Consider the following 23932-nt stretch of genomic DNA (forward strand, 5'->3'; position numbering starts at 1 on the left):
GAAGTCAGCCACGCCAGAGCCAGACCAGTGATACCCAGGTTATCACGGAGACGGTTGAGCAGGTTGGCATGGTTGACAGTGTCAAAGGCAGAGGAGAGATCAAGCAGGATGAGGATGCAAGGGGTGTTAGAGTCAAGGTTGGAGAGCAGGTCTTCACAGATGTTCAGGAGAGCAGTTTCTGTGTTTGGCAGCCCTCAAGCGTTGTGGCAAAGATGATCGAAGGCAGTCAGATCAATGTCTGCTAGTTTCTGAAAGCTCATGGTTTTCATGTGTTAGATCAAGAAGGCAGCGAGACAACTGAGGGACTTAATGCAACTGCTGCATGGTCAGCGGTTCCATAGACTTAGCTCAGCTGTTTGCAGTTTACAAATGCGCTAGATTCAGGAAGTAAATACCTTAGATGAGGGTAGGCCATGAGAGAACAAAGAATAGAAGGAATTGGTTCCAAAAAACAACCCTCTGGCTAGGTCTTCTCCAGTGGAGTAAAAGCGTCATTGTCTTGTTTTCAAACAAATATTTTCAGCCTCTGTAGAGACTGTCAAAAATTACCAATTCCAACTATATTCCAAGCTGTCATGGCGGGGTATTGGGTAAAGTTTTCAATAAGCAATAATAACGCCTTGGTTATACCTCATGAGCTACAATACTGCCACTGCGCAAAGCTAAAGCACATGGCCCAGAGGTAGGGTGACCAGATGTCCCAGTTTTCCTGGGACAGTCCGGGGAAATCACCCTCCGTCCCATGGTCCCTGGAGTCTTTTGATTTTATAAACCCCGTCTCGGGTCCCCAAGGGTGGGTGGCTACTGTCTCAGTTTTTACCAGGACCCGATTTTGTTATATCGAAATTGGGTCCCAGCATAACTCTTCCTGCACGAATGGGGGCGTGAAATGCTTTTCACGCTCTATTTTCCTCCCCCTTCGCCTCCCAGGCGCTCTCCTCCAATGAGAGGAGTGTGCTTGTGAGCACACCCCCTCCCCACCTCCGCAACAGGCTAGCGACATAGAAGTAGGACTAAAGTTTGATTTTTGTTTACTTTAGCCCTACTTCTATTTCTATGACATGTCCCTTTTTTTGTTTTTATTGATTGCCCTACCATGACAGCCTTTTAGGGCCCTACATGGTGAAATGCACTCCCAGCAACAAGGTAAACGCTGAAACCTATATCCCCAATACAATTGTATTCAGAAGGGCTGGGTTCTGAGTGGCATATCATTTGCACAAACCCCAGGATTAGTGACCTCACCCGGGTTAGCCCCCACTTTTTCATGATCTTTTACAAAAAATTATCTGGTTCATTAGATCTCTGTTAGATCCGGTTTGATCAACCATTTCTGACGTTAGATCTGCTACAGAACAGGAGTTATAAGCAATTCTTTAGTGGGAGGGGCTAACCCGTAGCTAGCACTCCCTCAATCAAAAAATTGACCAAAAAGTATGTCATTTGTTAGATCTTCATTAGATCCAGTATGATCAACCATTTTGAATGTTAGATCTGCTACAGAACAGGAGTTATAGGCATTTATTTAGAGGGGGGCTAACACGTAGTAAGTTAGTCACCCCCACTCAATCAAAAATAGTAAAAAAACGGATGTCATTTGTTAGATCTTTGTTAGGTCAGGTATGATCGACCATTTTCAACATTAGATTTGTTATAGAACAGGAGTTATAAGCAATTATTTAGAGGGGGGGTCTAACCCGTAGTGAGCTAGTTAGCCCCCCAACCAAAAAATGGACATAACGTTAGATATACGTTAGATCCGGTATGATTCAGTATTTTTTTAGTTAGATCACACACAGGTGCTGAAATATTTGGCTACAAAGGAGTGGGGCCGGCCGACCCTCAACTAAATTTGGGGAAAAAAGTCATTCATTCCAATGCATATTCGTTAGATCCGGTAAGATCAACCATTTTTAACATTAGATCCGCTATAGAACAGGATTTATAAGCAATTATTTAGAGCGGGGCTAACCTGTAGCCAACCCCCCGATCAACAAATTGACCAAAATGTATGTAATTTGTTAGATCTTCGTTAGATCCCTATTGATCAACCATTTTCAACGTTAGGTCTGCTACAGAACCGGAGTTATAAGCAATTATTTAGAGAGGGGGGCTAACCCATTGTGAGCTAGTTAGCCCCCCCTCAACCAAAAACTTATCAAAATTGAATGTCATTGGTTAGATATCTGTTAGATCCAGTGTGATCAGGCATTTTTTGTTAGATCACATACAGGTGCTGAAATATTTGGCTACAAAGGACGGGGGCTGCCCCACCTCAACTAAATTTGGCGAAAAAGTCATACATTTCGATGCATATTCATTAGATCTGGTAAGATTAACCATTTTTTACATTAGAACTACTACAGAACAGGAGTTACAAGCAATTATTTAGAGAGGGGCTAATCCATAGCCAGCCCCCCAATCAAAAAATTTACCAAAATGTATGTAATTTGTTAGATCTTCGTTAGATCTGGTATGATCAATCATTTTCAATGTTAGATCTGCTACAGATCCAGAGTTATAAGCAATTATTTAGAGAGGGGGCTAACCCGTAGTAAGCTAGTAAACCCCCCCAATCAAAAATAGTACAAAAACAAATGGCATTTGTTAGATCTTCATTAGATCAGGTATGATCAACCATTTACAACGTTAGTTCTGCTACAGAACAGGAGTTATAAGCAATTATTTAGAGAGATGGGGCTAACCCATAGTAAGCTAGTCAATCCCCCCAATCAAAAATGGTACAAAAACATATGGCATTTGTTAGATCTTCATTAGATAAGGTATGATCAACCATTTACAATGTTAGATCTGCTACAGAACAGGAGCTATAAGCAATTACTTAGAGGGGGCGCTAATCTGTAGCGAGCTAGTTAGCCCCCCTCAACCAAACAATTATCAAAATTTTATGTCATTGGTTAGATATACGTTAGATCCGGTATGATCAGGCATTTCTTTTGTTAGATCACACACAGGTGCTGAAATATTTGGCTGCAAAGGAGGGGGGCTGGCCCCCTTCAACTAAATTTGGCAACGAACTTCATTCATTTCAATGAATATTCGCTAGATCCAGTAAGATCAACCATTTTTAACGTTAGATCCACTACAGAACAGGAGTTATAAGCAATTATTTAGAGGGGGGCTAACCCATAGCCAGCCCCCCCTCGATCAAAAAATTGACCAAAATGTATGTCATTTGTGAGATCTTCATTAGATCCGGTATGATCAACCATTTTCAACATTGGATCTGCTACAGAACCGGAGTTATAAGTAATTATTTAGAGGGGGTCTAACCCGTAGTGAGCTAGTTAGCCCCCCAACCAAAAAATTGACATAACGTTTGATATACGTTAGATCCGGTATGATCCAGTATTTTTTTAGTTAGATCACACACAGGTGCTGAAATATTTGGCTACAAAGGAGTGGGGCTGGCCGACCCTCAACTAAATTTGGGGAAAAAAGTCATTCATTCCAATGCATATTCGTTAGATCAGGTAAGATCAACCATTTTTAACATTAGATCCGCTATAGAACAGGATTTATAAGCAATTATTTAGAGCGGGGCTAACCTGTAGCCAACCCCCCGATCAACAAATTGACCAAAATGTATGTAATTTGTTAGATCTTCGTTAGATCCCTATTGATCAACCATTTTCAACGTTAGGTCTGCTACAGAACCGGAGTTATAAGCAATTATTTAGAGAGGGGGGCTAACCCATAGTGAGCTAGTTAGCCCCCCCTCAACCAAAAACTTATCATAATTGAATGTCATTGGTTAGATATCTGTTAGATCCAGTGTGATCAGGCATTTTTTGTTAGTTCACATACAGGTGCTGAAATATTTGGCTACAAAGGACGGGGGCTGCCCCACCTCAACTAAATTTGGCGAAAAAGTCATACATTTCGATGCATATTCATTAGATCTGGTAAGATTAACCATTTTTTACATTAGAACCACTACAGAACAGGAGTTACAAGCAATTATTTAGAGAGGGGCTAATCCATAGCCAGCTCCCCAATCAAAAAATTTACCAAAATGTATGTCATTTGTTAGATCTTCGTTAGATCTGGTATGGTCAATCATTTTCAATGTTAGATCTGTTACAGATCCAGAGTTATAAGCAATTATTTAGAGAGGGGGCTAACCCGTAGTAAGCTAGTAACCCCCCCAATCAAAAATAGTACAAAAACAAATGGTATTTGTTAGATCTTCATTAGATCAGGTATGATCAACCATTTACAACGTTAGATCTGCTACAGAACAGGAGTTATAAGCAATTATTTAGAGAGGGGGGGCTAACCCATAGTAAGCTAGTCAATCCCCCCAATCAAAAATGGTACAAAAACATATGGCATTTGTTAGATCTTCATTAGATAAGGTATGATCAACCATTTACAATGTTAGATCTGCTACAGAACAGGAGCTATAAGCAATTACTTAGAGGGGGCGCTAACCTGTAGCGAGCTAGTTAGCCCCCCTCAACCAAACAATTATCAAAATTTTATGTCATTGGTTAGATATACGTTAGATCCGGTATGATCAGGCATTTCTTTTGTTAGATCACACACAGGTGCTGAAATATTTGGCTGCAAGGAGGGAGGCTGGCCCCCTTCAACTAAATTTGGCAACGAACTTCATTCATTTCAATGAATATTCGCTAGATCCAGTAAGATCAACCATTTTTAACGTTAGATCCACTACAGAACAGGAGTTATAAGCAATTATTTAGAGGGGGGCTAACCCATAGCCAGCCCCCCCTCGATCAACAAATTGACCAAAATGTATGTCATTTGTGAGATCTTCATTAGAGCCGGTATGATCAACCATTTTCAACATTGGATCTGCTACAGAACCGGAGTTATAAGCAATTATTTAGAGAGGGGGGCTAACCCGTAGTAAGCTAGTCAGCCCCCTGAATCAAAAATAGTACAAAAACATGTCATTTGTTAGATCTTCATTAGATTAGGTATGATCAACCATTTACAACGTTAGATCTGCTACAGAACAGGAGTTATAAGTAATTATTTAGAGGGGGTCTAACCCGTAGTGAGCTAGTTAGCCCCCCAACCAAAAAATTGACATAACGTTAGATATACGTTAGATCCGGTATGATCCAGTATTTTTTTAGTTAGATCACACACAGGTGCTGAAATATTTGGTTACAAAGGAGTGGGGCTGGCCGACCCTCAACTAAATTTTGGGAAAAAAGTCATTCATTCCAATGCATATTCGTTAGATCCGGTAAAATCAACCATTTTTAACATTAGATCCGCTATAGAACAGGATTTATAAGCAATTATTTAGAGCGGGGCTAACCTGTAGCCAAACCCCCGATCAACAAATTGACCAAAATGTATGTAATTTGTTAGATATTCGTTAGATCCCTATTGATCAACCATTTTCAACGTTAGGTCTGCTACAGAACCGGAGTTATAAGCAATTATTTAGAGAGGGGGGATAACCCATAGTGAGCTAGTTAGCCCCCCCTCAACCAAAAACTTATCAAAATTGAATGTCATTGGTTAGATATCTGTTAGATCCAGTGTGATCAGGCATTTTTTGTTAGATCACATACAGGTGCTGAAATATTTGGCTACAAAGGACGGGGGCTGCCCCACCTCAACTAAATTTGGCGAAAAAGTCATACATTTCGATGCATATTCATTAGATCTGTTAAGATTAACCATTTTTTACATTAGAACCACTACAGACCAGGAGTTACAAGCAATTATTTAGAGAAGGGCTAATCCATAGCCAGCCCCCCAATCAAAACATTTACCAAAATGTATGTCATTTGTTAGATCTTCGTTAGATCTGGTATGATCAATCATTTTCAATGTTAGATCTGCTACAGATCCAGAGTTATAAGCAATTATTTAGAGAGGGGGCTAACCCGTAGTAAGCTAGTAAACCACCCCAATCAAAAATAGTACAAAAACAAATGGCATTTGTTAGATCTTCATTAGATCAGGTATGATCAACCATTTACAACGTTAGATCTGCTACAGAACAGGAGTTATAAGCAATTATTTAGAGAGGGGGGGCTAACCCATCGTAAGCTAGTCAATCCCCCCAATCAAAAATGGTACAAAAACATATGGCATTTGTTATATCTTCATTAGATAAGGTATGATCAACCATTTACAATGTTAGATCTGCTACAGAACAGGAGCTATAAGCAATTATTTAGACGGGGCGCTAACCTGTAGCGAGCTAGTTAGCCCCCCTCAACCAAACAATTATCAAAATTTGATGTCATTGGTTAGATATACGTTAGATCCGGTATGATCAGGCATTTTTTTTGTTAGATCACACACAGGTGCTGAAATATTTGGCTGCAAAGGAGGGGGGCTGGCCCCCTTCAACTAAATTTGGCAACGAACTTCATTCATTTCAATGAATATTCGCTAGATCCAGTAAGATCAACCATTTTTAACGTTAGATCCACTACAGAACAGGAGTTATAAGCAATTATTTAGAGGGGGTCTAACCCATAGCCAGCCCCCCCTCGATCAAAAAATTGACCAAAATGTATATCATTTGTGTGATCTTCATTAGATCCGGTATGAGCAACCATTTTCAACATTGGATCTGCTACAGAACCGGAGTTATAAGCAATTATTTAGAGAGGGGGGCTAACCCGTAGTAAGTTAGTCAGCCCCCTGAATCAAAAATAGTACAAAAACATATGTCATTTGTTAGATCTTCATTAGATTGGGTATGATCAACCATTTACAACATTAGATCTGCTACAGAACAGGAGTTATAAGTAATTATTTAGGGGGGTCTAACCCGTAGCCAGCCCCCCCGCAATCAAAAAATGGACAAAAATGTATGTTATTTGTTAGATCTACGATAGATCTGGTATGATCAAACCTTTTCAACGTTAGATCCGCTACAGAACCGGAGTTATAAGCAATCATTTAGAGGGGGCTAACCCGTAGTAAGCTAGTCAACACCCCCAATCAAAAATAGTACAAAAACATATGTCATTTGTTAGATCTTCATTATATCAGGTATGATCAACCATTTACAACGTTAGATCTGCTACAGAACAGAAGTTATAGGCATTTATTTAGAGGGGGCTAACCAGTAGTAAGCTAGTCAACACCCCCAATCAAAAATAGTACTAAAACATATGGCATTTGTTAGATCTTTGTTAGATCCGGTATGATCAACCATTTTCAATGTTAGATCCACTACAGAACAGGAGTAATAGGCAGTTATTTAGAGGGGGGCTAATCCGTAGTAAGCTATTCAACCCCAATCAAAAATAGTACAAAAACATATGTCATTTGTTAGATCTTAGATCTTCATTAGATTAGGTATGATCAACCATTTACAACATTCGATCTGCTACAGAACAGGAGTTATAAGCAATTACTTAGAGGGGGGCTAACCTCTAATGAGTTAGTTAGCCCCCCCTCAACCGAAAAAATTATCAAAATTTGATGTCATTCGTTAGATATACGTTAGATCCGGTATGATCAGGCATTTTCTTTGTAGATCACATACAGGTGCTGAAATATTTGGCTGCAAAGGAGGGGGGCTGGCCCCCTCAACTAAATTTGGCAAAAAAGTAATTCATTTCAATACATATTCTTTAGATCTTGTAAGATCAACCATTTCTAACGTTATATCCGCTACAGAACAGGAGTTATAGGCATTTATTTAGAGGGGGGCTTACCCGTAGTAAGCTAGTCATCCCCCCAATCAAAAAAAGTACAAATCAAGTCATTTGTTAGATCTTCATTAGATCAGGTATGATCAACCATTTTCAACATTAGATCTGCTACAGAACAGGAGTTATAAGTAATTACTTAGAGGGACGACTAACCTGTAATGAGCTAGTTAGCCCCCCTCAACCAAAATTATAAAATTCGATGTCATTGGTTAGATATATATTAGATCCGGTATGATCAGGCATTTTTCTATTAGATCACACACAGGTGCTGAAATATTTGGCTGCAAAGGAGGGGAGATGGCCCCCCTCAACACAATTTTAGAAAAAAAGTAATACATTTCAATGCGTATTCGTTAGATCCGGTAAGATCAACCATTTTTAACATTAGATCTGCTACAGAACAGGAGTTATAAGCAATTATTTAGAGGGGGGCTAACCCATAGCCAGCCCCCCCTCGATCAAAAAATTGACCAAAATGGATGTCATTTGTTCGATCTTTGTTAGATCTGGTATGATCAACCATTTTCAATGTTAGATCCGCTACAAAACCAGAGTTATAGGCTTTTATTTAGAGGGGGGGCTAACCGGTAGTACGGTAGTCACCCCCCTTAATCAAAAATAGTACAAAAACAGACCTCATTTGTTAGCTCTTCCTTAGATCCGGTATGCTCAACCATTTTCATCATTAGATTTGTTACAGAGCAGAAGTTATAAGCAATTATTTAGTAACCTAGTTAGCCCCCCTCAACCAAAAAATGTACAAAAATCAATGTCATTGGTTAGATATATGTTAGATCCGGTATGGTCAGGCCTTTTTTCTGTTAGATCACACTCAGGTGATGAAATATTTGGCTGCAAACGAGGGGGGCCTGCCCCCACAACATCTTGGAGAAAAGACATTAATTTCAATACATAGCCATTAGAACTGGTAAGATCAACCATTTTCAATGTTTGCCTCATTCTGATCACCTGTTTTTCACTGTTTGAATCAGGGGTAAGGGAATTTGGCAAGCAAAAGCCTAAGTAGTCTAAATGTTTATTACATGTCAATGCGTCACATTGTTGGAATTTTTATCTTTTTCTTGCCATATGAGCAAGCCATTATTGCAGATTTTACTGAATTCAGATGTAGATATAGGCTGTTCATATATAGGGTGTATTGATTTAAGGGCTCTTGGTGTGCGGTTGATTAAGACAGTGTTGTCAGCATACGTTTATACAGGTACAGGCCTTTCACCCATTTTGGGACATCGGCTTCCCATTCGAATAATACTTCTTAGAGGTTATTAATGTATATTTAAAATACCAATGTGGCCATAACGCACCCTTTTCTAACCCCCGAGCATAACGGGATCCAGGGGGGGGTGCAATGGCCTTCTATGCTACTTCTCACACAAGTTATTTGTGTGAATTACCTTTAGCATGTCTACCAAAGATTTAGGGCAATTTTAGGACATATTCACATGCCAGAGTTTGCCTCCGTTAACTTTATCAAAAGCTATGCTGAGGTCCATGAACGTCAGATATACTAGTTCCTTTTTGACGAATAAAGAATGGGCGGACACTAAGAAGAGATTTAGACCTTGTTCCATTGTCCCAAATGAAAGGCGGAAATCCAGTTGTATTGGTGATGATATTGATTGATCTTTGACCCAATTTTCCAAGATGTTTAGCTGGCACCTTCAAAAAATCTTAAAGATAGTATTTAAAAGGGAAATGGGTCTGAATGGCTTCAGGTTACCTCTATTACCGTTTTTATATATTGGTATAATAATCACTCTTCTCCATATATCTGGAAAGGAATTCATAGTTAAAATTGCATTAAAAACTATTGCTAACAATGGCCCTCATTAGCCAAGAGATGGGCGGGGGGTTCGCCTCTAGATGGTTGGACCTACAATTGCGTTCTGCAGCTCTCCACTTGTGTTTCAGGGCTGCTAGATTAGAATCGCAACATTTGTTACGCTTGGTTACAGGTTGCAGGCGAATCCTCATGACAGGTGAAAGATTGTCGAGAGTGTTAGTGATAGCGAGACAGACATTGTTGGGATCAGAATCAATGAGTCAGGAGGGGGAGGGGGAATGAAGGTGGAAGCTAATGGAACAAATAACACTCATTTCATCGTACAAATTTGTATTTATTTATTTGTATTTATTTGTATTTATTTTATTTGTATTGTGCCCCATGCCCCTGGGGCATCTGGGCGTATGGCTTACAGATATAAATAGCAATACAGGGCAAAACAACCTTTGTTCGAGGTTACAACATAATGAGAAGACAAATGCATAGTATTGAGGTGAAAGCCCAGGTTGACAAAGAATACAGAGGAATATTCATCAGGTACACAGAATAGTGCGGGCAGGTACAATACATAGGTAAAAACAAGTGAATGTAACAGTGAAGGTTACATAGGAGGAACAAGGTAAGATTATGCATTATGGGAAGGTAATAGTAGGGGCAGGGTGGAATGGAGAGCCCTCCAGATCACCGGGTCAAGAGGTAGCTAGAGCTAGACTTAAGAGTGCTGCCCATCATGGTCCAACACCTGAAGCCAACATTTGGTTTTACTTTTAAATAGTTGGAAAGAGGGTTCGGCTCTGAGGGAGGAAGGTAGAGTGTTCCATAGCTTGGCCGCTAGGACAGGGAAACTAGATCCTCCAGCTTTTTGGAGCTTAAATATAGGAATGGATAGGGTGTGTGCTTCAGCTGATCGAAGGGGTCTTGTAGATGTGTGAGCAGAGAGCCGGTTGGTAAGATATGCTGGGGCGAGGTTCGCCTGGGCTTTGTGTGTCAGTGCCAAGGTTTTAAGGGAGATTCTGTGCTCAACTGACAGCCACTGAAAGTTTCGTCTTGTGTCAGAAATGTGATGTTGCCTCAGGATGTTGAGGGCAGCCCTAATGGCATTATTCTGGGTTACTTGGATCTTGTTGATATTTCTTTGACTAGTCCCTAGGTAAGGGGCATTTTTGGCCATGACTAGGGTTCTAGCAAGGGTAATACTGTTAGTTTTCCATGAGGAAGAGCCTGCACGCAGTAACTAGTTTGCATGTGTACGCTGATGCTGCAACCACACCGTTAGTTTGTCTGGTGAGTGATAGTGTAGCATCAAGGTGTAGGGTTTTGGTATTATTGGAGACATTGATAGTGTTGCCATCGATAATGAAGGATTTGAAGGCAGAGTCCAGTTTATTAAGTCTAATGTGAGAGCCGAGGATTAGTAACTCAGTTTTCTCATCATTTAGACAGAGTCAATGATGCGCTATCCAGGCTTGGATGACTGAGTAGACTTCATTCAGGGCTTTTGTGTCAATTGCGTGGCCACCAGTGATAGGGATGAGTATCTGGGTGTCATCCATGTAGTTTGTGTATGTAACACCCATGTAATCAAGAATGTCGAAGAGAGGCTTCGTGAACACATTATAGAGAGTAGGGGAGACACACGACCCTTGTGGGACCCCACAGAGTATTAGTGAGGGTTCAGCGGAAGCAGATGGTGAGAAAAGCCTCATGGTTCTGTTTGCAATGAAGGATTTGATCCAAGAGGTAGCTTCATCTGAGAAGTGGGCAGCTGTTTTTAGGGGGTGGCAGAGAGTTTGGTGTTTGACCAAGTCAAAAGCTGCCGATAGATCAAGCAGAAGTTGGAGTGCTAATGTCTGCAAATGAGGCTGGCAGAGCTGGGGGAGGTTCGGCCAGAGGGCCAAGAGGTCCCAGGTGGCAGGAGAGGAGAGAGTGGTCAGACCAGAAAAGCAGGGAAGAGAGGGGGCTAGAGAGCAGAAGATCTGCCTGGCTGAAGGCATTGAGAGTTTGTCCAGCCGAGTGGGTAGGTTCAGAGGGGAGAATAGAGAGGGAGAGAAAGGTGCAGAGGTCACAGAAAGGGTGTGACTGAAGAGTTGCAGTGGATGTTGAAGTCACCCAGGAGGAGTTTAGAGGTAGAAGTCAGGAGACAGGAGGAGAAATCAGCCCATTCCGATAGGAAAGGGGAAATAGGGGTAGGGGGCCTGTAGATAGTAACAATGGTCAGAGAAGAAGTAGGAGAGAGGCTAAGCTTGCAGACAAGGCTTTCAAAGGAAGAGTAGTGCTGGGTAGTTATGAGGGAAGAAGGGACCCACTCAGGGAAGATCAAGGCTACTCAAACCACCAGAACAATTGGGATGGGGCTTAGAGATGATCTTGTAGCCATCAGGGAGGAGAGAGTCAAAAGCAGTGACTGGGCTGCCATTGAACCGCGTCTCAGTGAGAGCGAGGACAATGAGATCAAAGTCTTCAAGGAGAAGGCAAATGTCTGAAGAATATTTGATAGCAGAGAAAGCATTAAGCATGGCCAAGTGAATGAAGCCGGTCACCCCCTTTGAAGTTTTTCCCAGCAGGTGCGGTACAGGGATTAGTACACCGATCAGAGGTGGAGAAGGTGGTGTAGGGGAGAGAGAGGATGGAAGAATAGCAGGAGTGGGAAGGAAGTTGATGAGAGACGGCAGGAGATTGGGTGGAGGACCCTGAGCCATGATAGTGCCATTGCGATATGATATATGATATGATAAGTCATTTATAACGTGCATGTACACATGTGTTTCTAGGTGCAACAAGACAAGGAGGGTACAGAGGGGGGACAAGACAAATGATCTTACTAGGCTTTGTGTCAATCAGATTGTGCAAGTGAGGCAACGCAAAGTGCAGGGGATGGGGGAAGTGCAAGGGGGAGAAGGGGAGAGTGCAATCAGTGCAGCATTGCTCTAAGTAAGTGCAGCCGGGACAGCGCGGCTCTAGGTAAGTGCAAGGAGGCTGGGGCTGTAGAAGTTACAGTTACAGACCCTAGTGTGCAACAAGCCTAGAAGCAGTGCGGGGGAGACTGGTCAAGAGGAGCCAGGTACCTAGAGAGACTCTGAGGGTAACCAAGCAACCAGTGGTGCAGCAGACAGATATACCAGCAGGGGAGGGAGGGAGCGAAAGCAGAGGAGAAAAGGAAGGTTTTGAGCTGCTTCTGGATCGTCAGCTGGTCTGGCTCAAGTTTGAGAGGGGCAGGGAGGCCATTCCAGAGGGAGGCACCTGCAGAGGAAAGTGATCTTCCCCTTACTCTCTGCCTGGAGAAGCATCTGACCCTCAGGGAGTTGGTGGCAGCAAAGCAAAGGGCTTGAGAAGGAAGGTGTTTAGGAAGAACGTATTGAATGTAGTGCAGGCCCCAGCCTCAGAAAGCCTTGTGGATGGTTCACAGCATCTTGAACTTTATCCTTGCAGACACCGGGAGTCAGTGGAGAGATTACAGGGCTGGAGAGATACAGTCCCTGGGCTTGAGGACAAGGATAAGTCTTGCAGTCATGTTCTGGATTGGTTGCAGAGGGCAGAGAGTAGAGGACGGCAGATTGAGAAAGAAGCTGTTACAGTAGTCCAACCTGGAGAGAACCAGGGGTCTGGAGACAATGAGCTTCTGGGGGAAAGTGAGAAAAGGAAGAGTACCTCTGAGCAGGTGCAGCTGGTAGTTGTCCTTCTTGGAAAGGTCAGTGATGTGAGGAGAGAAGGAGAGAGTGGAGCCAAAGATGACGCCAAGGTTTTTTGCCTCATAGGACGGCTGAAGGAAAAGGGCCCATGGATGGTAGACAGAGTGAGATAGAGAAAGCGGGAGCAGGGGTCCCAATGAGAAGGATCTCTGTCTTACTGGCATTAAGCCAGAGAATGTTGGAGGTGCACCAATCCTGAATCATGGATTGAGAGTCTGGAATGTGCGAGAGAGGAGAGGAGGCTGTAGGGAGCCAGAAAGAGAGCTGTGTGTCATCTGCATAACACTGAAAGTTAGAGCAAAAGGTGGAGATAAGGTGGCCCAGAGGGGCCACGTAGAGATTTAAGAGCCAGTTTAGAGGTTAGATCCCTGGTTAACACCACATGAGGAGAGAGATGTGGTAGAGAGAAAAGACCCAGGTTGGACGTGGGAGGGTCTGTCCAGGAGGAAAGAGGTCAGCCACTCCAGGGCCTGATCTGTGATGCCCAGGTTCTCACAGAGTCGGTTGATCAGGATGGTGTGATTGACCGTGTTGAAAGCAGAGGAAAGGTCAAGGAGGATAAGTACAGAAGGGGTGCTGGTGTCGAGATTGGAGAGCAGATCTTCACAGGTGTTCAGGAGATCAGTTTCTGTGCCTCTGGCTGCTCTGAAGCCAGACTGGTGGTCATGGAGAAGGTCAATAGTTTCAGTGTGGAGAGTAAGCTGGGAGATGGCCAGCTTTTCCAGAAGTTTGCCCAGGAAAGGAGTGATAGAGGTAGGGCAATAGTTATCTGGACAGGTAGGATCGGCAGATGGCTTTTTAAGGAGGGGTTGCACAAGGGAGTGCTTGAGGAGAGAAGGAAAGCACTAGTGGTGAAAGTGTGCATGCAGAAATCAGCCAAGGCCAGAGCGAGGGTGTCAATGTGGTTCTTGATTGTTCTGGAGGAGCAGGTGAGTGCCTGTTTGGATGACACTTTAATAGATCAGACTTGTCTATAAACATTGTCAGGTGTTATCAGAGAGAAAGAGGATAAAGGAAGGGGAGAGTGAGAGGCGGCCGGAGTCAGGCCTAGAGTGGAGGAGGGATCAGAAGAGGAGAGCTAGGACAGGATGTCCTGAGTTTTAGTAGTGAAGTGAGAAGCCAGGGCTATACACAGGGCTTGGGAGGGAACAGGAAAGGTGGAGACTGCAGAAGGATTAGCCAGCTCTTTTCACATTTTAAAGAGTTTGGCCATGTTGTTAGAGGCTGCAGAGATGCAGGCTTGGATGTGGACTCTCTTGAACAGGACAGTGAGTCTGTATTGCCTTTGGATCACACGGCAGGCCAGTTTGCCAGAGGATGCACCTGAAGCCCTCCACTTCCTCTCTGCCACCTTGTACTTGCCTTTCAGAGTGGCGAGGTCAGAGTCACACAAAGAGTTGCACTCAGAGGTAGGTTTCAGACGGATTCTCATGGAAGTGGCAAGGATGTCCAGAGTGTTGGAAATGTCAAGATGCAGATTAAAAAGGGTTGTTTCAGGGTGTGAATCGGCCGCAGAGAAGGTGGAGGCAAAGGCATCAACTGACACACGCTTGATGGGCTGAATGACTGAGAAGGTAGGTGACAGTACTGGGGTGGGCTTTGCCAGGTAGACAGAGAGTGTCAGGTGAGATGAAAGAAGAAAGTCGTCAGTCCAAGAGAGAGGAGTAGTGAGCAGTGGTCGAAGTGAGCGGGAGCGGTCGGGAGCAGTGCTCCTATACTTTTTTTAATTACCTTGTACAGGTCCCATACTTTTATTTTAAAAAGAAACCATTCCGGAATGTTTTCTTTTTAAATAAAAGTGTAGGAAGAAGTTGAAACCTTCACTTTCAGTGCACTGCACTGAACGCTCCCTTAAACAGCAGGTGCAAGTGTTTGGGGGGGCATATTGTGTGTGGAAGTGGTTGTGGCAATGGGGTTTGTGGGGGGGGGCTGGGGCAGGCCAGCAGGGAACATAGTTCCACTACTTCTTTTCGTACACTTCGACCACTGGTAGTGAGAGGGTTAGAGAGAGGGATGGCTGAGGAAATTAGAACATCCAAGGTGTGTCCAGAAGTGTGTCGAACCAGTGGGTAGAATGGAGAGAGAGAGAGATAGAGAGAGAGTTGCAGAGATTGCGGAAGAACCCCATGAAGGGATCAGAAGCATCCAGGTGGATGTTGAGGTCTCCAAAGAGGAGAAGTTGAGAGGGAGAGGCAAGGAGAGATGTGGAGAGATCAGGTGGTCTATGCATGGTGGCCACAGTCATAGAGAGGCCGGTAGAGATAAAGAGCCTGTAGACCGGGCATTCAATGGAGGAGTAGGCCTGCTTAGGAATGACAGAGGCAGGGACCCACTCTGGAAAGAGGAGAGCTTCTCACTCTCCGGGTCAGTTGTTTCTGGGCTCAGAGAGGATCTTGTAGCCCTCACGGAGGTGTAGAGTAGGAGCCAAGTACACCCATCTCAAGAGCTCCCTTTTTGCCAATATGCTGGGAGCCAGAGTGTGAGACACGTGCAGTACCAGTGAAAATACTTGCAAAGAATCATGGAAGTAAGGTACCCATTGAGGAAACCATATATGCATTCACGACAATATGATGGCCAGTTTAATGAAATCCCAGAGGAAGTGTGAAAATGAGGAAGAAAAAGAGATTGGTGATGTCATGTGAAGCAGGACTGACGCACCCAGAAGAGATGCAGAGATGAGAAGAACATAAACATTCTATAAGGATCAAATTAGGAGGTGTTAAAGATTAGCAACATTTCGGGCTCAAGATGAAGATGCTCATACTACAGAAATACTGAAGAAAATGCAAAGTCACTTTACACGTGTACAGAAGCAGATAGTAATCATGATACTAGCTACGTAGTTAATAGATTGCGGCGAGGCGTCAATACCGTTTATGCATAGGAATGTACAGACTATGGATGTTCCACAACGCACTTTAGCAGAGCTTGGGCCCAGTGAACAGAAAGGCTTTTTCAGTGTGGCACAGTTAGAAAATGACTTAATGATGGAGGTGGATTCAGGAAAGGCTTGGATGGCCCAGCACCAAGAAGTCAAAGCCTTGAGCCTGGATGTTCATGCAGTAGCTACAAAACATGTGAAAACAACAAACTCCTGTTTGAGGTGAGGGACGAGAACATTAAGACATCAGAGGTTCATCATTTAATAGTATTTTAAATACAGTGAAAGCTCTGAAACATGGTCTCCAGTCACGTGGACAGATGAAAATAGAAGTTGTGAAAACCAAGAAACTGAGTATGCCTATACTCCCTCTTTATTCTCAGGCACAGAGTACAGAACCAAGGACATGCTCAAAAGCTAATGGACTGACAGATGGCAAGAGTGATGATAGATGGCAGGCTAATTAGGTGGGAAGCTATAGTCAAGACCAGCCCACCAGCACCTGGGTGCAAGCCTGCATGCTGCTAGCGTGTGTGGAATAGTACAGAGGGGTGCGAGGGTGCCAGCCAATAATAGAGGGCCCCGTATCAAAGAACCCTATAGTTTGTATAACCAATAGGACATTGGGTATTTGATGACATTCATAGTGACTTGCAGTAGAGGAAGGCTTAGTTGCCCACCTAATGTTAGAGACCCAATCACTTTCCCTGACAAGTATGGAACATATACCTAGATGTTCCCTCTAAACCTATCACTATCTCAAGTAGGTTTCTGTAGTTTGCCACGTAGATTGACATCAGTGATGACAGGTTTTTTATGAAACTCGCTGAGTGAGAAGATCGATCGTATATTCGTTGATGTTCGTTGTACTCCCTGTTTTAGACAATTGCTATTAAAACAGACTTACTTTACCAACTTCCTGAGTCAGTCTGGTTATTGATATTTGAGTATATTCTGCATCCCCATCTATCTCAAAGTATTGCTACCTTGTCTTAAAGGGTCTTGTGTGTTAGGTAAACAGGTTTAGAGGAGAGTTTCAAAACTTGTGACACAGGTGGCCATGAACCATGTCTCACTGAGAGCGAGGACATCCTCCTTCGAGGAGGTGGAAGATGTCAGAGGAATGTTTGACAGCAGAGCGAGAGTGGAGCAGGTTGGCACATTCGAAAGACTTCCATGGAGGGTTACACATTAGGGGTACACATTAATGATGCACCTGGATGATGAAAAGCCAGCCAAGAGTACTTCCCATCTAATTCCACCATTAACGGGTGAGGACGAGAAAGGGAAGAGAGTGGATATCAGGTGAGGAGTCCATAGGTCTGGAGAGGGGACAGAAAAGAGGATACCTTTGATAATCTGTCTGAAAGTAGCACTGACATAGGTGTCAGCGATAGGTAAACCAGGATCAGAAGACAGGAGATCATTTTTAAACGTTTTTCTTCCAGACTTCGTGGGAGAGGGAAGATGGGTGATAGAATAGCAGTTGGAGTAGATGAGACAGATTGAGAGTGCCATGAGGAAGGAAGAGAGGGGAGTGAAGGGATAGAAGAGAGAGCTGCACAGGCAAGACGCGACTCGTCAGGTGGCCTAGCAGCTGAACGAGGCAGGTAGATGTCCAACAAGAAGTCTTATGCTGAATCAGTCAGATCAGGTGGGATGGATGATCATCAGGAGGGTAAGCAATGGTGAGCAGTTCCATAGGGTGGCTTTGACAAGAGTTAGGGCAGAAGGCCAGCAGAAGAGAATAAATGAATGCAGAGGAGCTCCAATCAAACAGGAGGGCCTGCGAGGTGTAGATCAGTTGGCAGGATCCACGGTGCAATGGAGAGCGGCATTAGTGGGCTGTAGGTGTAGCAATGAATTATTGCCCCTCTTGTTGTAAGACAGTCCGTCCCTTAGGCCCACATATTGGGAGGCCCCGGTCTAGTAGTGGAAGTCAGAGATTGTGCTCATTTCCATCTGGGTACACACTCAGAACTGTACGGCTTGGCTGGTTTTTAATGGGCAGAGCGATGAGTACTCTGTGATTTGATGTAGTTGAGAATGGAACCCAGTTAAACAGCTGGTCTATTTTATTTGTGCTGCATGGGACCTCAAGGATTCACAATTACACTTCTGTAGGATGACTTATAGCTCAGTGCAGTTCCTATTTCTTGTACATCTGACGCCCACTTCTTAAAGGCCTCTCTTCTCCATGTTTGAGCAATACTTGTTTGGGCATTACTTATGTGGGCATTACTATCAGGAAAGGGTTGATCAAACAGAGCCCCAACACCTCTGGTTTCTCCTTGTTGCTCCCTGCACACCTCCTCACATCAGCAGGCGACGGCAAAGGTGGTGGTCATCTCCCCCCTTCACTGGGCCCCGGCAGGCAAAATAGTGATGGAGCGATGGTTGAATCAGCCTGCTCCGTGGGCTAAAGTGCCCCAGGCCCCTCTATTCTCAGTTGGGCATCATTGTGGACTTGTAACCCCAGTTAGTCGATCTGTATGTGGCCAAGGAGAGGATCAAGCATAGCATGGCATAACCAGAGCTGCATCTGGGCAACCAGCAGCAGGAGACCTCGGCCACCTCCCCATGGACCCACAGGGCCCCTCCCCCACTTTCCAGGCTTCCTCTGGCAAAGGGGCTTGACAGCCTAAGGATGCAGCCCCAAGCTCATCTCCTGTCTCAACTCCTCACAAATGCCCAATAAAATTAAAAGAAAGAAAGAAAGATAGAAAGAAACAAAGAAAGAAAGATAGAAAGAAAGGAAGAAAGACAGGAAGAAAGAAAGGTGTATAAACATCCTGTTGAGGGGGCCTCAAAAGCCCCCCCTAATCTCCCAGCATTCCACCAAGACGGCAGATACCACTCACTGAAACATACGCACAGACCGCAACTGGATGACAACACTAAAGTTATCACGAAGAGGCAACATGGCTGAACACACTCACATAGATGCATTAGGCTGTTGCACAAGAACATACATGAACTGCTCACTGACACCTAAAAGCAACTGACTTGAACAGTCATGAAAATAAAGATGGAAGCCACAGCTGCATTGAAATGAATGGAAGGCATCTGAAAGGCTCAAAACACAGGGAGAGGCCTGACACACTGATTTCCCTGAGAAACCCAGACAGGGTTGGCAGTGCAGCTACTGTGCCCAGCCTTGCCAAGACATAGGACAGAGAGAGTGTTTTGAGTCAACAGAAAATAAAGAACAGGGCAGAAGGCTGAAATTCTTCATAAATGCAAGCAGAGAAAGTCAGTTTCGCGGTCCCTAAACCTGCGATCTGAACTTGGAAAACAAGGCCCAGTCATTCGAGGCAGGCAGAGACCATTGTTCCCATCAAACTGAAGTCAGAAGATACAAAATGTAACACAGCATAAAGTTGGAGACTGGAATGTTCTTGCTTGGGGCCAGGGGAGTCAGAGAGATGGTAACCTTATTGGGAAGAAGGCGGTACTCTGAGACCATTCTCCCCACCTCGCATTGTGCTCATCTGCTGGTAATTTTCCCAAACGGAGAAAGCTCACACTGGCCTCCTGTGGGTGGGGCCAGGCGGAGCCACCCGATATAGCCTGTCAAATCAGATCATTTATCCCCTATAAAATATAGGTTTACCTATTCTGTTCACCCAATCCCATCTCACCTAAGGTCCAGAAATATAACTTTTGGTTGTGATGTCACAGTGGAATTAAACCTCACTACCAGCCTGTAATCAGTTGAGTGTGCATTTGGAAGATTCAGAAATCCGTGGGCCTATCCCTGCTTTTCAATAATTCTATTAATAAAAGCAGTAATTTGTCACATTTTTGGCTCCTCTGTTTCTCTAGCACAGGGGATTTTGTTCGAGCCAACCTCAGGTTTTTCATTCTGCTTCAATCCAATATGTAAATTAGTAGCCAATCCACAGACTCCCTTTTACACAGATATTTACACCTACACCTAAAGTGTGTTACATTCATGAGTGGGAAAAAATAAGACAAAATTGGAGTATTATTACTTTAAAGGGTTGTATTATTTAACCCACCTTAACTCAGAGAAGGCTAGCTCCAATGGCAGTGTTGGCACTTCAAATGCAACTTTTTCACCAACTTAATTCATGTGTTTGAAAAACAATTCAAATGGATACAATTGAAAACATTCTACATCATGGATATCTGATCAGATGACATTTTAAAGCATATTTATGTTGTCAAATACAGTACATAAAGAACTATAACTCACTATTTAAATGATCTACATTATGCAAAAACATTAATTCTTACTTTGCTATTGTTGCCTACACCTTCACATATATAACCACTTCTGCTAGGCCATGTACCTTGTTAGCAGCAACTATTTTTACAGAACGTGCCATATCATTATACAACTCCCAAACATTGTTTTTCTTCTACAATAAAACACATAGGGGGTCATTACGAGGTAGGTGGTAAAGGATTACTGGCACCGGTAAGGACACCGGTGCCGGTAATCCCTTACCACCCTATTCGAGGTCCCTTAGCGAGTCCCTTCCTTCACGCCTGGTTTTACAAGGCGTTATGGAAGGGATCCGTTAAGGGACTTCAGAGCTAATAACGGTACCGCAAATTGTGGTACCGTTATTAGCTCCATCCCCATTCCCATTGAGCCCTCTGGGGGCTCAAATGGGAATGGGAATGGTTCTCGGAATGGGGTCTTACCGGGTCCTCCAAGGTCGGAACTGACCCGATAAATCCCTATTCTGGGAACACGGACCCGGAATGCAGTAAGGGGGTAGTGTTGGGTTTGTTTACTTTATTAAATATACTTATGTTGTAGAATAGTTATGGGATAGAATGTCAAGTATGTTCCAAACTCACTGGTTCTAATTTATGTGTTTTCCTTTACATAATCTCTGAGTTACATTGTGATTTCATACCATTCTTGTCTGGAGTGTTTGCTTTCAATGTATGGTTCTAAAAGAGTTCAGTTGGAGCCTGCCTCTGAAGGCAGTGCCTGCTGTCGTGAAATCTCTGACTTATTAAATCCTAAACGTGCCTCCGTTGTTCGAGTTTCATTCCTAACATTGGCGACGAGGATTTACTCTAAACAGACCCACCTCGAGGCCTCGTCAGGACCTTCTGCTAACTGCACGAATCCACGCCGCCTCGCTTGATTGCTTTGTTCCCTGCTCCATCCTGTGTGCGTGACAGCAGTCAGAGGAGCAAGAAGGAGGGAGGGGGGCGGACCCCTCTGGATCGGCCAGGCAAGTCGAGGGACACCGGATCAAGTATTGGGGGCGGGCGGTGCGTGCTGTTGTGCCACCCTGTGGACTCCGCGTGAGCCGTGCGCAAGCCGTGCGCGAGCCGTGTGCGAGCCGTGCGCGAGCGGCATCTCACGGACTCCTGACTCCGCCTCCACGCGTCGGCGCATGTGACGCGCACGGCCTCAGGGCGTGCCTGCCTTCTCCCAGTCTCCGTCTCTCCTCATTGTGATGTTGGTTGCATAGCAACCAGGTTCCCATGCCTGGGGCCGCCTCGAGGCATTGTGATCTCAGCTTTTCTTTCTCCGCTGGGAGGAACGAAAAAAAAAAAATACATTACGGCAACCTTGGAATTCTTACCCTTTTTGTTGCATGGATTGAAGGGCCTGCTTTCCTACATTTTACTCCTTCGTATTTCTACAAAAGGGACATTAGGGGTGTGTGCCACCTGAACCATTGATTTTTACAGCATTTGCCTTATGTGATACTGACATTGCATTGTTGCTCTGTTGTTACAAGCCTTGTTTTGCAGACATTCTCACTTAAAAGGAGCAGTTTGATTTGATTGTATTCCTGCCATGGCTGCATCCATACCTCCTCCTGTCTCCTTCCTAAATGAACCAGGTCGTCCCTCCATCAGGTGGGACAGATGGAAGGATATTTTTGCGAATTACCACGTGGCTATGGGGGGGGCAGATTTAGTTCGGCATGCAAGAAAGCCCTTTTACTCCACAACCTTGGTGTGGAAGGGCGCAGGATCTTTGATGGCTTAACTAGGAACCAGGTGCCTGAGGCTGGAGATGCCGACGAATATGCTTTGGCCCTCAAGCAATTGCAGGACCATTTTGAGCCACGGAAAAATGTCAGCTTTGATGGGCACAAATCTTTCCAGTGGACACAAGATCAGTCGGAGTCTGTGGAATCTTATGTTGCCTGTTTGAGATCCTTGAGCTATTCATGTGAATTTGAGCATCTGACCGACTCACTGATTAGAGATCAGTTAGTCAGGTGTACTAACAATATAAGGATTCAGGAGAAACTTCTCACTAAGGATATGAAGTTGGATGAGGCTGTTGAGTTGGCCAGGAGTATCGAACAGACGTCCCAATACGCCAAAGAGCTCAGGATTGATAAACAGGGCTCTCCAGCTGTGTCAGTGTGTGCCATTGATCAGAGGAAGAGAACGAATTTCCCTACAGGAAGGAGGGGAAATTGGAATGCGAGAAATTCATGTTCCAGATGTGGTAATCCTAAACATGGGGCCAACTATCCATCTTGTCCGTCTAGGTTTGCAGAGTGCTTCAAATGCAAGGGCAAAGGCCATTTTGCAAGTGTTTGTAAAGCCACGTCTATAAACCTTGTAGAGCCCACAATAGAAAGCAGAGCCAGTAGTGAAGAAAATATTCGAAGGAACTACAACATACAAGAAGTGGCGAGCATACAGGAACCTGCCCCCAGGCATGTATTTGAGATTTCGGCCATTTCTGGAGAGATGAAAGGACCTGTAGATGTGTTCCATATTGATGATTGCAAACTGATCATGAAAGTTGACACTTGCTCTCCCTGGACCATAATATCACAAGACACTTTAGTGAACACTTTAAAGAAGAGCGATACAATAATTTGTCCCACTGATATTAGAGCTTGCGGTTATGGGAAATCTGCTATATAGATCTTGGGGGAATTTCCTGCAAAGGTACTCTACAAAGAGAGAGAATGCCTAGCCAACATTTTAGTAGCCAAGAAAGGTGCTTCTTTGTTAGGTTGGGAGGAACAAAGAAGTTTGGGAGTGAGAGTACAGGCAAGCGTGCCCAACCCAGTAACTATTGCAGAAATTGCAGATGTCTGGACCAATGATTTTCCCAAGGTATTTTCTGAAAGATTAGGGAAACTTAAGGATTTTGAACATCACATAAAGCTCAAGAATGATGCACGACCTGTAGTGCACAAAGTGAAGCAAGTGCCACTGAACATGAGGAGTCAACTTCGAGATGAATTGGATGACCTCATTAGCAAAGGCGAGATCGAACCAGTGATGGCCACGGAATGGTTGTCACCAATTGTGCTAGTGGCCAAGACTAATGGGAAGATGAGGTTATGTGTAGACCTGCGCAGTTTGAATCAAAGTATAATTGTTGAGAGGCATCTGCTTCCAAACATTTCAGAGACTCTTTCTACATTAGGTGAACCAAAGATGTTTTCTGTCATTGATCTCTCAGCAGCTTATCATCAAGTCCCATTATCCAGAGAGTCACAACACTTGACCGCCTTCATCATCCCTGAGGGTATTTTCAAATTCAGTCGCATGCCATTTGGGCTGGCTTCGGCTGCGTCTGTATTTCAGAGGGTGATGGAAGAAGTTCTTACGGGTTTGAGAAAGGTCACAGTTTTCCAAGATGACATTTTGGTGTTTGCCCATGATAAAAATGAACACAATGAAATACTAAGGGCTGTCCTGGACAGACTCAGGGTAGCTGGATTAACTGTTCAAAGGAACAAGTGTAAAATTGCTATAAAGGAAGTGGAATATTTAGGCCACAAAATCTTCAGTGATGGTATTTCCCCGAAGAGATCTCTTGTTGAAAGTATCAGTAGTGCTCTCCAGCCCCAAGACAAAGAGCAATTGCGTTCATTTATGGGGCTGGCAGAGTACT

At 44.0% G+C, this 23932-nt stretch overlaps 1 non-coding gene across 1 annotated transcript; it reads right to left on the minus strand.

Annotated features, from left to right (window-relative positions):
- Positions 1 to 523: 523 nt before the first annotated feature.
- On the minus strand, positions 524 to 664 carry LOC138499012 (U4 spliceosomal RNA). The gene has a single exon (XR_011279069.1). It is a non-coding gene; the product is annotated as a U4 spliceosomal RNA (small nuclear RNA).
- Positions 665 to 23932: the final 23268 nt, after the last annotated feature.

Source organism: Ambystoma mexicanum, chromosome 5q (genome assembly GCF_040938575.1).
Source record: "Ambystoma mexicanum isolate Mex_15411 chromosome 5q, UKY_AmexF1_1, whole genome shotgun sequence".
In the NCBI taxonomy this organism is placed as follows: domain Eukaryota; kingdom Metazoa; phylum Chordata; class Amphibia; order Caudata; family Ambystomatidae; genus Ambystoma; species Ambystoma mexicanum.